The 14,999-nt window shown below is 45.7% G+C and overlaps 6 non-coding genes and 1 pseudogene across 6 annotated transcripts; all 7 read left to right on the top strand.

Moving 5' to 3' along the window:
- The first annotated feature begins 231 nt into the window (after nt 1-231).
- LOC130306587 (U2 spliceosomal RNA) lies at nt 232-435 on the top strand (annotated as a pseudogene).
- A 2,085-nt stretch (nt 436-2,520) lies between these two features.
- On the top strand, nt 2,521-2,711 carry LOC130306551 (U2 spliceosomal RNA). Its single transcript, XR_008855888.1, has one exon. It is a non-coding gene; the product is annotated as a U2 spliceosomal RNA (small nuclear RNA).
- Nucleotides 2,712-4,798: 2,087 nt separating this feature from the next.
- On the top strand, nt 4,799-4,989 carry LOC130306590 (U2 spliceosomal RNA). Its single transcript, XR_008855922.1, has one exon. It is a non-coding gene; the product is annotated as a U2 spliceosomal RNA (small nuclear RNA).
- Nucleotides 4,990-7,080: 2,091 nt separating this feature from the next.
- LOC130306585 (U2 spliceosomal RNA) lies at nt 7,081-7,271 on the top strand. Its single transcript, XR_008855920.1, has one exon. It is a non-coding gene; the product is annotated as a U2 spliceosomal RNA (small nuclear RNA).
- A 2,093-nt stretch (nt 7,272-9,364) lies between these two features.
- On the top strand, nt 9,365-9,555 carry LOC130306573 (U2 spliceosomal RNA). Its single transcript, XR_008855909.1, has one exon. It is a non-coding gene; the product is annotated as a U2 spliceosomal RNA (small nuclear RNA).
- Nucleotides 9,556-11,645: 2,090 nt separating this feature from the next.
- Nucleotides 11,646-11,836, top strand: LOC130306561 (U2 spliceosomal RNA). The gene has a single exon (XR_008855898.1). It is a non-coding gene; the product is annotated as a U2 spliceosomal RNA (small nuclear RNA).
- A 2,089-nt stretch (nt 11,837-13,925) lies between these two features.
- LOC130306550 (U2 spliceosomal RNA) lies at nt 13,926-14,116 on the top strand. The gene has a single exon (XR_008855887.1). It is a non-coding gene; the product is annotated as a U2 spliceosomal RNA (small nuclear RNA).
- The last annotated feature ends 883 nt before the right edge of the window (nt 14,117-14,999 follow it).

Genomic DNA, 14,999 nt, shown 5'->3' with positions numbered 1-14,999 from the left:
GAGGTTTTATCTGTGAAGGACATTTTATCTATCTGTTTTTATGAAATGTACCAGTACTATCTTTTAGACAAGAAGAGATTTCCGCTTTTATCTAGAAAATGGTTTTTAAAAGAATGGAATTCTATCTTGTAAAGCCACCAAGTGCCCATTTTATGTTTTAATATGTTGTAAATATGTTATTTATATGTAACTGTATTTATTGACATATTTGCACAACTTTGTTAACATTATTTAATTTTTAATAAAGTTGCCCCCGTAAGGGTAGTCAAGTTAAAAAAAAAATCTGTTCTTATCAGTTTAATATCTGATATGTCCCCTATCTGGGGACCATATATTAAATGGATTTTTGAGAACGGGGGCCGATTTCGAAGCTTGCTTCCGTCGCCCTATGCATTGACCCGATATGGCAGTATCTTCGGGTACAGTGCACCACCCCCTTACAGGGTTAAAAAGAAAGATTCCTACTTTCATTGCTACCTGCTTGCTGGCTAGCCAGCTAGCCAGCCCTGTGGGCCTTGCTGCTGCTGCTGCTGCTGCTGCAGCCAAAAAACAAAAGGTGGTGCTGCTGCTGCTTCTGCTGCTTCTGCTTGTGTCTGGCCGCTGTTGGAGCGTCCAGGCACAGGACTTCTGCTGCTGCTGACTAAATGGCCTCCTTAATTGGATCATTTGAGTAGCCAGCACACCTGTGCAGGTAGGGCATGACATGATAGGCAGCTGCCTTGATAGCGGGTGGGTGCTGAATGTTCCTAATTGACAAAATAAGATTAATGCTTATGAAGAAATATAAAATCTCATCCCTTCCCCAATATCGCGCCACACCCCTACCCCTTAATTCCCTGGTTGAACTTGATGGACATATGTCTTTTTTCGACCGTACTAACTATGTAACTATGTAACATAACATGGGGGGGTCTCCTGGCTGTTCACACAGGTGTGTCATTGCTGTACATTGACCATGCATTGCTTCTGTGGTATTGCAAAGGCAAAGACAAATGCTTCCAGCCATCCATTGCACTAATGGATTGGTCATCAGCTGGCTGTCTATGTCCCGCATCAATATAGACCAAAGTACAGAGGGTTAGGCTATGCTATAGTGCACCTACCTGATGCATCAGAAGGTGCGAGGCCCTTGCTAAATTCTGTGCACAGACTTTGAGATCTATGCTTTAGACTGTATCTAAACCTGCTCCAACATGGACTGACATTCTGGCCTACTTTCAGCCGATGCGACTTGTCTGTCGCTGAACAGTCGCTTTTTATGTATTCAGCACCTATGTATAATGTTGTAAAAATGCTCTAGAAGCTAAAGTCGCAGAAATGTCACACATATTTGGCCTGCAACTTTCTGTGCGACAAATTCAGACAGGAAAAATCAGTATAAATCCTTAGAAAATTATCCCCCAGTGTCTCCATCTGCTGGCGGTATTGAATAAGCATTGCTGCACTGATGGGGTATGCATTAGACGAAAAAAAAGAAGAAAAAGAAGAATAATACGCCCAGAAAAGAGGCGAAAAGGAGAAAAACGTAAAAAAACGTGAAAAAAAAGTAAGAGGAAGAGAAGGGAAAAAAAGGTGGAAATGGGTTTAAAAGTGATTTCGGCGGAGAAATATATATATATATATATATATATATATATATATATATATACGCGCACACACACACATATATATAAACGTATTCTCCGTTGAGATATTGCAGCCGCTGCTGTGTCCAGGCCCAGGAGCCTTAGCACTGTGCTGTGATGTCACTCAATACCACTGACATCACTAGGTGTAAACAACATCTCTCCTTTGCTGTGTATGTGACTATGGAGCTGTTTGGTGATGTCGTCTATTATGGCCTTCATAGAAGCAACAGGAGATTGTTGCATCCATCTAGAACCCTCAGAACTACAGTGCTATGATGTCACTCACTTCCACAGGCCTTGCAGAGTGTAAACAACAACAACCCAGCTTTGTCGTGTATGTAACCATAGGGATTGTGATGTCACCTAGAACCTTCACAGCAGCGACAGCTTTATGAGGAGCATCAGCACTGCTCTGCCTGAGCAGAACCATCACCGCCATAGGTTGTCAAATAACCCGGATTTAACCCACACAGGTAAGTCCAATGGGGTGCAGGCATGTCCTCTATGCTTACAGCTTCCCGTGGGTGTTGGTTTGATACCGTTTGGGGACAGCCAAGGAGGCATCTGCAGGCAACAAAGGTAGGTGTGTGCTTGTGTGTGTGTTTCCTATGCAGATCCTAAGCCCAGTGTCACATGCAAGTAGGAGGAGTAAGAAGGGTTCCTGGCAAATCCGGGTTATGGATTGCATTTAAAAAGGCCCCGTGGGAGTGCAATGGGCCCCTGTCTTGCTGCTTAGCAATAATGGTATGGGTTTAGGTTCTGCTGTGTGTACTGGTGGTTGACTGCCCCCCAGCCCAGAGTGTGCATGGAAAATTGTCTGGCAGCCTCCCTGACAGCAAGCAGTGATAGTGCCCATGAAGGGGACCTTGTTGGGCCCGCCCCTTTCACGGTTATCGCTTCTCGGCCTTTTGGCTAAGATCAAGTGTAGTATCTGTTCTTATCAGTTTAATATCTGATACGTCCCCTATCTGGGGACCATATATTAAATGGATTTTTGAGAACGGGGGCCGATTTCGAAGCTTGCTTCCGTCGCCCTATGCATTGACCCGATATGGCAGTATCTTCGGGTACAGTGCACCACCCCCTTACAGGGTTAAAAAGAAAGATTCCTACTTTCATTGCTACCTGCTTGCTGGCTAGCCAGCTAGCCAGCCCTGTGGGCCTTGCTGCTGCTGCTGCTGCTGCTGCAGCCAAAAAACAAAAGGTGGTGCTGCTGCTGCTTCTGCTGCTTCTGCTTGTGTCTGGCCGCTGTTGGAGCGTCCAGGCACAGGACTTCTGCTGCTGCTGACTAAATGGCCTCCTTAATTGGATCATTTGAGTAGCCAGCACACCTGTGCAGGTAGGGCATGACATGATAGGCAGCTGCCTTGATAGCGGGTGGGTGCTGAATGTTCCTAATTGACAAAATAAGATTAATGCTTATCAAGAAATATAAAATCTCATCCCTTCCCCAATATCGCGCCACACCCCTACCCCTTAATTCCCTGGTTGAACTTGATGGACATATGTCTTTTTTCGACCGTACTAACTATGTAACTATGTAACATAACATGGGGGGGTCTCCTGGCTGTTCACACAGGTGTGTCATTGCTGTACATTGACCATGCATTGCTTCTGTGGTATTGCAAAGGCAAAGACAAATGCTTCCAGCCATCCATTGCACTAATGGATTGGTCATCAGCTGGCTGTCTATGTCCCGCATCAATATAGACCAAAGTACAGAGGGTTAGGCTATGCTATAGTGCACCTACCTGATGCATCAGAAGGTGCGAGGCCCTTGCTAAATTCTGTGCACAGACTTTGAGATCTATGCTTTAGACTGTATCTAAACCTGCTCCAACATGGACTGACATTCTGGCCTACTTTCAGCCGATGCGACTTGTCTGTCGCTGAACAGTCGCTTTTTATGTATTCAGCACCTATGTATAATGTTGTAAAAATGCTCTAGAAGCTAAAGTCGCAGAAATGTCACACATATTTGGCCTGCAACTTTCTGTGCGACAAATTCAGACAGGAAAAATCAGTATAAATCCTTAGAAAATTATCCCCCAGTGTCTCCATCTGCTGGCGGTATTGAATAAGCATTGCTGCACTGATGGGGTATGCATTAGACGAAAAAAAAGAAGAAAAAGAAGAATAATACGCCCAGAAAAGAGGCGAAAAGGAGAAAAACGTAAAAAAACGTGAAAAAAAAGTAAGAGGAAGAGAAGGGAAAAAAAGGTGGAAATGGGTTTAAAAGTGATTTCGGCGGAGAAATATATATATATATATATATATATATATATATATATATATATACGCGCACACACACACATATATATAAACGTATTCTCCGTTGAGATATTGCAGCCGCTGCTGTGTCCAGGCCCAGGAGCCTTAGCACTGTGCTGTGATGTCACTCAATACCACTGACATCACTAGGTGTAAACAACATCTCTCCTTTGCTGTGTATGTGACTATGGAGCTGTTTGGTGATGTCGTCTATTATGGCCTTCATAGAAGCAACAGGAGATTGTTGCATCCATCTAGAACCCTCAGAACTACAGTGCTATGATGTCACTCACTTCCACAGGCCTTGCAGAGTGTAAACAACAACAACCCAGCTTTGTCGTGTATGTAACCATAGGGATTGTGATGTCACCTAGAACCTTCACAGCAGCGACAGCTTTATGAGGAGCATCAGCACTGCTCTGCCTGAGCAGAACCATCACCGCCATAGGTTGTCAAATAACCCGGATTTAACCCACACAGGTAAGTCCAATGGGGTGCAGGCATGTCCTCTATGCTTACAGCTTCCCGTGGGTGTTGGTTTGATACCGTTTGGGGACAGCCAAGGAGGCATCTGCAGGCAACAAAGGTAGGTGTGTGCTTGTGTGTGTGTTTCCTATGCAGATCCTAAGCCCAGTGTCACATGCAAGTAGGAGGAGTAAGAAGGGTTCCTGGCAAATCCGGGTTATGGATTGCATTTAAAAAGGCCCCGTGGGAGTGCAATGGGCCCCTGTCTTGCTGCTTAGCAATAATGGTATGGGTTTAGGTTCTGCTGTGTGTACTGGTGGTTGACTGCCCCCCAGCCCAGAGTGTGCATGGAAAATTGTCTGGCAGCCTCCCTGACAGCAAGCAGTGATAGTGCCCATGAAGGGGACCTTGTTGGGCCCGCCCCTTTCACGGTTATCGCTTCTCGGCCTTTTGGCTAAGATCAAGTGTAGTATCTGTTCTTATCAGTTTAATATCTGATACGTCCCCTATCTGGGGACCATATATTAAATGGATTTTTGAGAACGGGGGCCGATTTCGAAGCTTGCTTCCGTCGCCCTATGCATTGACCCGATATGGCAGTATCTTCGGGTACAGTGCACCACCCCCTTACAGGGTTAAAAAGAAAGATTCCTACTTTCATTGCTACCTGCTTGCTGGCTAGCCAGCTAGCCAGCCCTGTGGGCCTTGCTGCTGCTGCTGCTGCTGCTGCAGCCAAAAAACAAAAGGTGGTGCTGCTGCTGCTTCTGCTGCTTCTGCTTGTGTCTGGCCGCTGTTGGAGCGTCCAGGCACAGGACTTCTGCTGCTGCTGACTAAATGGCCTCCTTAATTGGATCATTTGAGTAGCCAGCACACCTGTGCAGGTAGGGCATGACATGATAGGCAGCTGCCTTGATAGCGGGTGGGTGCTGAATGTTCCTAATTGACAAAATAAGATTAATGCTTATGAAGAAATATAAAATCTCATCCCTTCCCCAATATCGCGCCACACCCCTACCCCTTAATTCCCTGGTTGAACTTGATGGACATATGTCTTTTTTCGACCGTACTAACTATGTAACTATGTAACATAACATGGGGGGGTCTCCTGGCTGTTCACACAGGTGTGTCATTGCTGTACATTGACCATGCATTGCTTCTGTGGTATTGCAAAGGCAAAGACAAATGCTTCCAGCCATCCATTGCACTAATGGATTGGTCATCAGCTGGCTGTCTATGTCCCGCATCAATATAGACCAAAGTACAGAGGGTTAGGCTATGCTATAGTGCACCTACCTGATGCATCAGAAGGTGCGAGGCCCTTGCTAAATTCTGTGCACAGACTTTGAGATCTATGCTTTAGACTGTATCTAAACCTGCTCCAACATGGACTGACATTCTGGCCTACTTTCAGCCGATGCGACTTGTCTGTCGCTGAACAGTCGCTTTTTATGTATTCAGCACCTATGTATAATGTTGTAAAAATGCTCTAGAAGCTAAAGTCGCAGAAATGTCACACATATTTGGCCTGCAACTTTCTGTGCGACAAATTCAGACAGGAAAAATCAGTATAAATCCTTAGAAAATTATCCCCCAGTGTCTCCATCTGCTGGCGGTATTGAATAAGCATTGCTGCACTGATGGGGTATGCATTAGACGAAAAAAAAGAAGAAAAAGAAGAATAATACGCCCAGAAAAGAGGCGAAAAGGAGAAAAACGTAAAAAAACGTGAAAAAAAAGTAAGAGGAAGAGAAGGGAAAAAAAGGTGGAAATGGGTTTAAAAGTGATTTCGGCGGAGAAATATATATATATATATATATATATATATATATATATATATATATATACGCGCACACACACACATATATATAAACGTATTCTCCGTTGAGATATTGCAGCCGCTGCTGTGTCCAGGCCCAGGAGCCTTAGCACTGTGCTGTGATGTCACTCAATACCACTGACATCACTAGGTGTAAACAACATCTCTCCTTTGCTGTGTATGTGACTATGGAGCTGTTTGGTGATGTCGTCTATTATGGCCTTCATAGAAGCAACAGGAGATTGTTGCATCCATCTAGAACCCTCAGAACTACAGTGCTATGATGTCACTCACTTCCACAGGCCTTGCAGAGTGTAAACAACAACAACCCAGCTTTGTCGTGTATGTAACCATAGGGATTGTGATGTCACCTAGAACCTTCACAGCAGCGACAGCTTTATGAGGAGCATCAGCACTGCTCTGCCTGAGCAGAACCATCACCGCCATAGGTTGTCAAATAACCCGGATTTAACCCACACAGGTAAGTCCAATGGGGTGCAGGCATGTCCTCTATGCTTACAGCTTCCCGTGGGTGTTGGTTTGATACCGTTTGGGGACAGCCAAGGAGGCATCTGCAGGCAACAAAGGTAGGTGTGTGCTTGTGTGTGTGTTTCCTATGCAGATCCTAAGCCCAGTGTCACATGCAAGTAGGAGGAGTAAGAAGGGTTCCTGGCAAATCCGGGTTATGGATTGCATTTAAAAAGGCCCCGTGGGAGTGCAATGGGCCCCTGTCTTGCTGCTTAGCAATAATGGTATGGGTTTAGGTTCTGCTGTGTGTACTGGTGGTTGACTGCCCCCCAGCCCAGAGTGTGCATGGAAAATTGTCTGGCAGCCTCCCTGACAGCAAGCAGTGATAGTGCCCATGAAGGGGACCTTGTTGGGCCCGCCCCTTTCACGGTTATCGCTTCTCGGCCTTTTGGCTAAGATCAAGTGTAGTATCTGTTCTTATCAGTTTAATATCTGATACGTCCCCTATCTGGGGACCATATATTAAATGGATTTTTGAGAACGGGGGCCGATTTCGAAGCTTGCTTCCGTCGCCCTATGCATTGACCCGATATGGCAGTATCTTCGGGTACAGTGCACCACCCCCTTACAGGGTTAAAAAGAAAGATTCCTACTTTCATTGCTACCTGCTTGCTGGCTAGCCAGCTAGCCAGCCCTGTGGGCCTTGCTGCTGCTGCTGCTGCTGCTGCAGCCAAAAAACAAAAGGTGGTGCTGCTGCTGCTTCTGCTGCTTCTGCTTGTGTCTGGCCGCTGTTGGAGCGTCCAGGCACAGGACTTCTGCTGCTGCTGACTAAATGGCCTCCTTAATTGGATCATTTGAGTAGCCAGCACACCTGTGCAGGTAGGGCATGACATGATAGGCAGCTGCCTTGATAGCGGGTGGGTGCTGAATGTTCCTAATTGACAAAATAAGATTAATGCTTATGAAGAAATATAAAATCTCATCCCTTCCCCAATATCGCGCCACACCCCTACCCCTTAATTCCCTGGTTGAACTTGATGGACATATGTCTTTTTTCGACCGTACTAACTATGTAACTATGTAACATAACATGGGGGGGTCTCCTGGCTGTTCACACAGGTGTGTCATTGCTGTACATTGACCATGCATTGCTTCTGTGGTATTGCAAAGGCAAAGACAAATGCTTCCAGCCATCCATTGCACTAATGGATTGGTCATCAGCTGGCTGTCTATGTCCCGCATCAATATAGACCAAAGTACAGAGGGTTAGGCTATGCTATAGTGCACCTACCTGATGCATCAGAAGGTGCGAGGCCCTTGCTAAATTCTGTGCACAGACTTTGAGATCTATGCTTTAGACTGTATCTAAACCTGCTCCAACATGGACTGACATTCTGGCCTACTTTCAGCCGATGCGACTTGTCTGTCGCTGAACAGTCGCTTTTTATGTATTCAGCACCTATGTATAATGTTGTAAAAATGCTCTAGAAGCTAAAGTCGCAGAAATGTCACACATATTTGGCCTGCAACTTTCTGTGCGACAAATTCAGACAGGAAAAATCAGTATAAATCCTTAGAAAATTATCCCCCAGTGTCTCCATCTGCTGGCGGTATTGAATAAGCATTGCTGCACTGATGGGGTATGCATTAGACGAAAAAAAAGAAGAAAAAGAAGAATAATACGCCCAGAAAAGAGGCGAAAAGGAGAAAAACGTAAAAAAACGTGAAAAAAAAGTAAGAGGAAGAGAAGGGAAAAAAAGGTGGAAATGGGTTTAAAAGTGATTTCGGCGGAGAAATATATATATATATATATATATATATATATATATATATATATATATATACGCGCACACACACACATATATATAAACGTATTCTCCGTTGAGATATTGCAGCCGCTGCTGTGTCCAGGCCCAGGAGCCTTAGCACTGTGCTGTGATGTCACTCAATACCACTGACATCACTAGGTGTAAACAACATCTCTCCTTTGCTGTGTATGTGACTATGGAGCTGTTTGGTGATGTCGTCTATTATGGCCTTCATAGAAGCAACAGGAGATTGTTGCATCCATCTAGAACCCTCAGAACTACAGTGCTATGATGTCACTCACTTCCACAGGCCTTGCAGAGTGTAAACAACAACAACCCAGCTTTGTCGTGTATGTAACCATAGGGATTGTGATGTCACCTAGAACCTTCACAGCAGCGACAGCTTTATGAGGAGCATCAGCACTGCTCTGCCTGAGCAGAACCATCACCGCCATAGGTTGTCAAATAACCCGGATTTAACCCACACAGGTAAGTCCAATGGGGTGCAGGCATGTCCTCTATGCTTACAGCTTCCCGTGGGTGTTGGTTTGATACCGTTTGGGGACAGCCAAGGAGGCATCTGCAGGCAACAAAGGTAGGTGTGTGCTTGTGTGTGTGTTTCCTATGCAGATCCTAAGCCCAGTGTCACATGCAAGTAGGAGGAGTAAGAAGGGTTCCTGGCAAATCCGGGTTATGGATTGCATTTAAAAAGGCCCCGTGGGAGTGCAATGGGCCCCTGTCTTGCTGCTTAGCAATAATGGTATGGGTTTAGGTTCTGCTGTGTGTACTGGTGGTTGACTGCCCCCCAGCCCAGAGTGTGCATGGAAAATTGTCTGGCAGCCTCCCTGACAGCAAGCAGTGATAGTGCCCATGAAGGGGACCTTGTTGGGCCCGCCCCTTTCACGGTTATCGCTTCTCGGCCTTTTGGCTAAGATCAAGTGTAGTATCTGTTCTTATCAGTTTAATATCTGATACGTCCCCTATCTGGGGACCATATATTAAATGGATTTTTGAGAACGGGGGCCGATTTCGAAGCTTGCTTCCGTCGCCCTATGCATTGACCCGATATGGCAGTATCTTCGGGTACAGTGCACCACCCCCTTACAGGGTTAAAAAGAAAGATTCCTACTTTCATTGCTACCTGCTTGCTGGCTAGCCAGCTAGCCAGCCCTGTGGGCCTTGCTGCTGCTGCTGCTGCTGCTGCTGCAGCCAAAAAACAAAAGGTGGTGCTGCTGCTGCTTCTGCTGCTTCTGCTTGTGTCTGGCCGCTGTTGGAGCGTCCAGGCACAGGACTTCTGCTGCTGCTGACTAAATGGCCTCCTTAATTGGATCATTTGAGTAGCCAGCACACCTGTGCAGGTAGGGCATGACATGATAGGCAGCTGCCTTGATAGCGGGTGGGTGCTGAATGTTCCTAATTGACAAAATAAGATTAATGCTTATGAAGAAATATAAAATCTCATCCCTTCCCCAATATCGCGCCACACCCCTACCCCTTAATTCCCTGGTTGAACTTGATGGACATATGTCTTTTTTCGACCGTACTAACTATGTAACTATGTAACATAACATGGGGGGGTCTCCTGGCTGTTCACACAGGTGTGTCATTGCTGTACATTGACCATGCATTGCTTCTGTGGTATTGCAAAGGCAAAGACAAATGCTTCCAGCCATCCATTGCACTAATGGATTGGTCATCAGCTGGCTGTCTATGTCCCGCATCAATATAGACCAAAGTACAGAGGGTTAGGCTATGCTATAGTGCACCTACCTGATGCATCAGAAGGTGCGAGGCCCTTGCTAAATTCTGTGCACAGACTTTGAGATCTATGCTTTAGACTGTATCTAAACCTGCTCCAACATGGACTGACATTCTGGCCTACTTTCAGCCGATGCGACTTGTCTGTCGCTGAACAGTCGCTTTTTATGTATTCAGCACCTATGTATAATGTTGTAAAAATGCTCTAGAAGCTAAAGTCGCAGAAATGTCACACATATTTGGCCTGCAACTTTCTGTGCGACAAATTCAGACAGGAAAAATCAGTATAAATCCTTAGAAAATTATCCCCCAGTGTCTCCATCTGCTGGCGGTATTGAATAAGCATTGCTGCACTGATGGGGTATGCATTAGACGAAAAAAAAGAAGAAAAAGAAGAATAATACGCCCAGAAAAGAGGCGAAAAGGAGAAAAACGTAAAAAAACGTGAAAAAAAAGTAAGAGGAAGAGAAGGGAAAAAAAGGTGGAAATGGGTTTAAAAGTGATTTCGGCGGAGAAATATATATATATATATATATATATATATATATATATATATATACGCGCACACACACACATATATATAAACGTATTCTCCGTTGAGATATTGCAGCCGCTGCTGTGTCCAGGCCCAGGAGCCTTAGCACTGTGCTGTGATGTCACTCAATACCACTGACATCACTAGGTGTAAACAACATCTCTCCTTTGCTGTGTATGTGACTATGGAGCTGTTTGGTGATGTCGTCTATTATGGCCTTCATAGAAGCAACAGGAGATTGTTGCATCCATCTAGAACCCTCAGAACTACAGTGCTATGATGTCACTCACTTCCACAGGCCTTGCAGAGTGTAAACAACAACAACCCAGCTTTGTCGTGTATGTAACCATAGGGATTGTGATGTCACCTAGAACCTTCACAGCAGCGACAGCTTTATGAGGAGCATCAGCACTGCTCTGCCTGAGCAGAACCATCACCGCCATAGGTTGTCAAATAACCCGGATTTAACCCACACAGGTAAGTCCAATGGGGTGCAGGCATGTCCTCTATGCTTACAGCTTCCCGTGGGTGTTGGTTTGATACCGTTTGGGGACAGCCAAGGAGGCATCTGCAGGCAACAAAGGTAGGTGTGTGCTTGTGTGTGTGTTTCCTATGCAGATCCTAAGCCCAGTGTCACATGCAAGTAGGAGGAGTAAGAAGGGTTCCTGGCAAATCCGGGTTATGGATTGCATTTAAAAAGGCCCCGTGGGAGTGCAATGGGCCCCTGTCTTGCTGCTTAGCAATAATGGTATGGGTTTAGGTTCTGCTGTGTGTACTGGTGGTTGACTGCCCCCCAGCCCAGAGTGTGCATGGAAAATTGTCTGGCAGCCTCCCTGACAGCAAGCAGTGATAGTGCCCATGAAGGGGACCTTGTTGGGCCCGCCCCTTTCACGGTTATCGCTTCTCGGCCTTTTGGCTAAGATCAAGTGTAGTATCTGTTCTTATCAGTTTAATATCTGATACGTCCCCTATCTGGGGACCATATATTAAATGGATTTTTGAGAACGGGGGCCGATTTCGAAGCTTGCTTCCGTCGCCCTATGCATTGACCCGATATGGCAGTATCTTCGGGTACAGTGCACCACCCCCTTACAGGGTTAAAAAGAAAGATTCCTACTTTCATTGCTACCTGCTTGCTGGCTAGCCAGCTAGCCAGCCCTGTGGGCCTTGCTGCTGCTGCTGCTGCTGCTGCAGCCAAAAAACAAAAGGTGGTGCTGCTGCTGCTTCTGCTGCTTCTGCTTGTGTCTGGCCGCTGTTGGAGCGTCCAGGCACAGGACTTCTGCTGCTGCTGACTAAATGGCCTCCTTAATTGGATCATTTGAGTAGCCAGCACACCTGTGCAGGTAGGGCATGACATGATAGGCAGCTGCCTTGATAGCGGGTGGGTGCTGAATGTTCCTAATTGACAAAATAAGATTAATGCTTATGAAGAAATATAAAATCTCATCCCTTCCCCAATATCGCGCCACACCCCTACCCCTTAATTCCCTGGTTGAACTTGATGGACATATGTCTTTTTTCGACCGTACTAACTATGTAACTATGTAACATAACATGGGGGGGTCTCCTGGCTGTTCACACAGGTGTGTCATTGCTGTACATTGACCATGCATTGCTTCTGTGGTATTGCAAAGGCAAAGACAAATGCTTCCAGCCATCCATTGCACTAATGGATTGGTCATCAGCTGGCTGTCTATGTCCCGCATCAATATAGACCAAAGTACAGAGGGTTAGGCTATGCTATAGTGCACCTACCTGATGCATCAGAAGGTGCGAGGCCCTTGCTAAATTCTGTGCACAGACTTTGAGATCTATGCTTTAGACTGTATCTAAACCTGCTCCAACATGGACTGACATTCTGGCCTACTTTCAGCCGATGCGACTTGTCTGTCGCTGAACAGTCGCTTTTTATGTATTCAGCACCTATGTATAATGTTGTAAAAATGCTCTAGAAGCTAAAGTCGCAGAAATGTCACACATATTTGGCCTGCAACTTTCTGTGCGACAAATTCAGACAGGAAAAATCAGTATAAATCCTTAGAAAATTATCCCCCAGTGTCTCCATCTGCTGGCGGTATTGAATAAGCATTGCTGCACTGATGGGGTATGCATTAGACGAAAAAAAAGAAGAAAAAGAAGAATAATACGCCCAGAAAAGAGGCGAAAAGGAGAAAAACGTAAAAAAACGTGAAAAAAAAGTAAGAGGAAGAGAAGGGAAAAAAAGGTGGAAATGGGTTTAAAAGTGATTTCGGCGGAGAAATATATATATATATATATATATATATATATATATATATATATATACGCGCACACACACACATATATATAAACGTATTCTCCGTTGAGATATTGCAGCCGCTGCTGTGTCCAGGCCCAGGAGCCTTAGCACTGTGCTGTGATGTCACTCAATACCACTGACATCACTAGGTGTAAACAACATCTCTCCTTTGCTGTGTATGTGACTATGGAGCTGTTTGGTGATGTCGTCTATTATGGCCTTCATAGAAGCAACAGGAGATTGTTGCATCCATCTAGAACCCTCAGAACTACAGTGCTATGATGTCACTCACTTCCACAGGCCTTGCAGAGTGTAAACAACAACAACCCAGCTTTGTCGTGTATGTAACCATAGGGATTGTGATGTCACCTAGAACCTTCACAGCAGCGACAGCTTTATGAGGAGCATCAGCACTGCTCTGCCTGAGCAGAACCATCACCGCCATAGGTTGTCAAATAACCCGGATTTAACCCACACAGGTAAGTCCAATGGGGTGCAGGCATGTCCTCTATGCTTACAGCTTCCCGTGGGTGTTGGTTTGATACCGTTTGGGGACAGCCAAGGAGGCATCTGCAGGCAACAAAGGTAGGTGTGTGCTTGTGTGTGTGTTTCCTATGCAGATCCTAAGCCCAGTGTCACATGCAAGTAGGAGGAGTAAGAAGGGTTCCTGGCAAATCCGGGTTATGGATTGCATTTAAAAAGGCCCCGTGGGAGTGCAATGGGCCCCTGTCTTGCTGCTTAGCAATAATGGTATGGGTTTAGGTTCTGCTGTGTGTACTGGTGGTTGACTGCCCCCCAGCCCAGAGTGTGCATGGAAAATTGTCTGGCAGCCTCCCTGACAGCAAGCAGTGATAGTGCCCATGAAGGGGACCTTGTTGGGCCCGCCCCTTTCACGGTTATCGCTTCTCGGCCTTTTGGCTAAGATCAAGTGTAGTATCTGTTCTTATCAGTTTAATATCTGATACGTCCCCTATCTGGGGACCATATATTAAATGGATTTTTGAGAACGGGGGCCGATTTCGAAGCTTGCTTCCGTCGCCCTATGCATTGACCCGATATGGCAGTATCTTCGGGTACAGTGCACCACCCCCTTACAGGGTTAAAAAGAAAGATTCCTACTTTCATTGCTACCTGCTTGCTGGCTAGCCAGCTAGCCAGCCCTGTGGGCCTTGCTGCTGCTGCTGCTGCTGCTGCAGCCAAAAAACAAAAGGTGGTGCTGCTGCTGCTTCTGCTGCTTCTGCTTGTGTCTGGCCGCTGTTGGAGCGTCCAGGCACAGGACTTCTGCTGCTGCTGACTAAATGGCCTCCTTAATTGGATCATTTGAGTAGCCAGCACACCTGTGCAGGTAGGGCATGACATGATAGGCAGCTGCCTTGATAGCGGGTGGGTGCTGAATGTTCCTAATTGACAAAATAAGATTAATGCTTATGAAGAAATATAAAATCTCATCCCTTCCCCAATATCGCGCCACACCCCTACCCTTAATTCCCTGGTTGAACTTGATGGACATATGTCTTTTTTTCGACCGTACTAACTATGTAACTATGTAACATAACATGGGGGGGTCTCCTGGCTGTTCACACAGGTGTGTCATTGCTGTACATTGACCATGCATTGCTTCTGTGGTATTGCAAAGGCAAAGACAAATGCTTCCAGCCATCCATTGCACTAATGGATTGGTCATCAGCTGGCTGTCTATGTCCCGCATCAATATAGACCAAAGTACAGAGGGTTAGGCTATGCTATAGTGCACCTACCTGATGCATCAGAAGGTGCGAGGCCCTTGCTAAATTCTGTGCACAGACTTTGAGATCTATGCTTTAGACTGTATCTAAACCTGCTCCAACATGGACTGACATTCTGGCCTACTTTCAGCCGATGCGACTTGTCTGTCGCTGAACAGTCGCTTTTTATGTATTCAGCACCTATGTATAATGTTGTAAAAATGCTCTAGAAGCTAAAGTCGCAGAAA

This window comes from Hyla sarda, unplaced genomic scaffold (genome assembly GCF_029499605.1).
Source record: "Hyla sarda isolate aHylSar1 unplaced genomic scaffold, aHylSar1.hap1 scaffold_1382, whole genome shotgun sequence".
NCBI classification, from domain to species: Eukaryota; Metazoa; Chordata; class Amphibia; order Anura; family Hylidae; genus Hyla; species Hyla sarda.
Note: the sequence above shows the minus strand (reverse complement) of the source record. Positions and strands in the feature narration are given on the sequence as shown.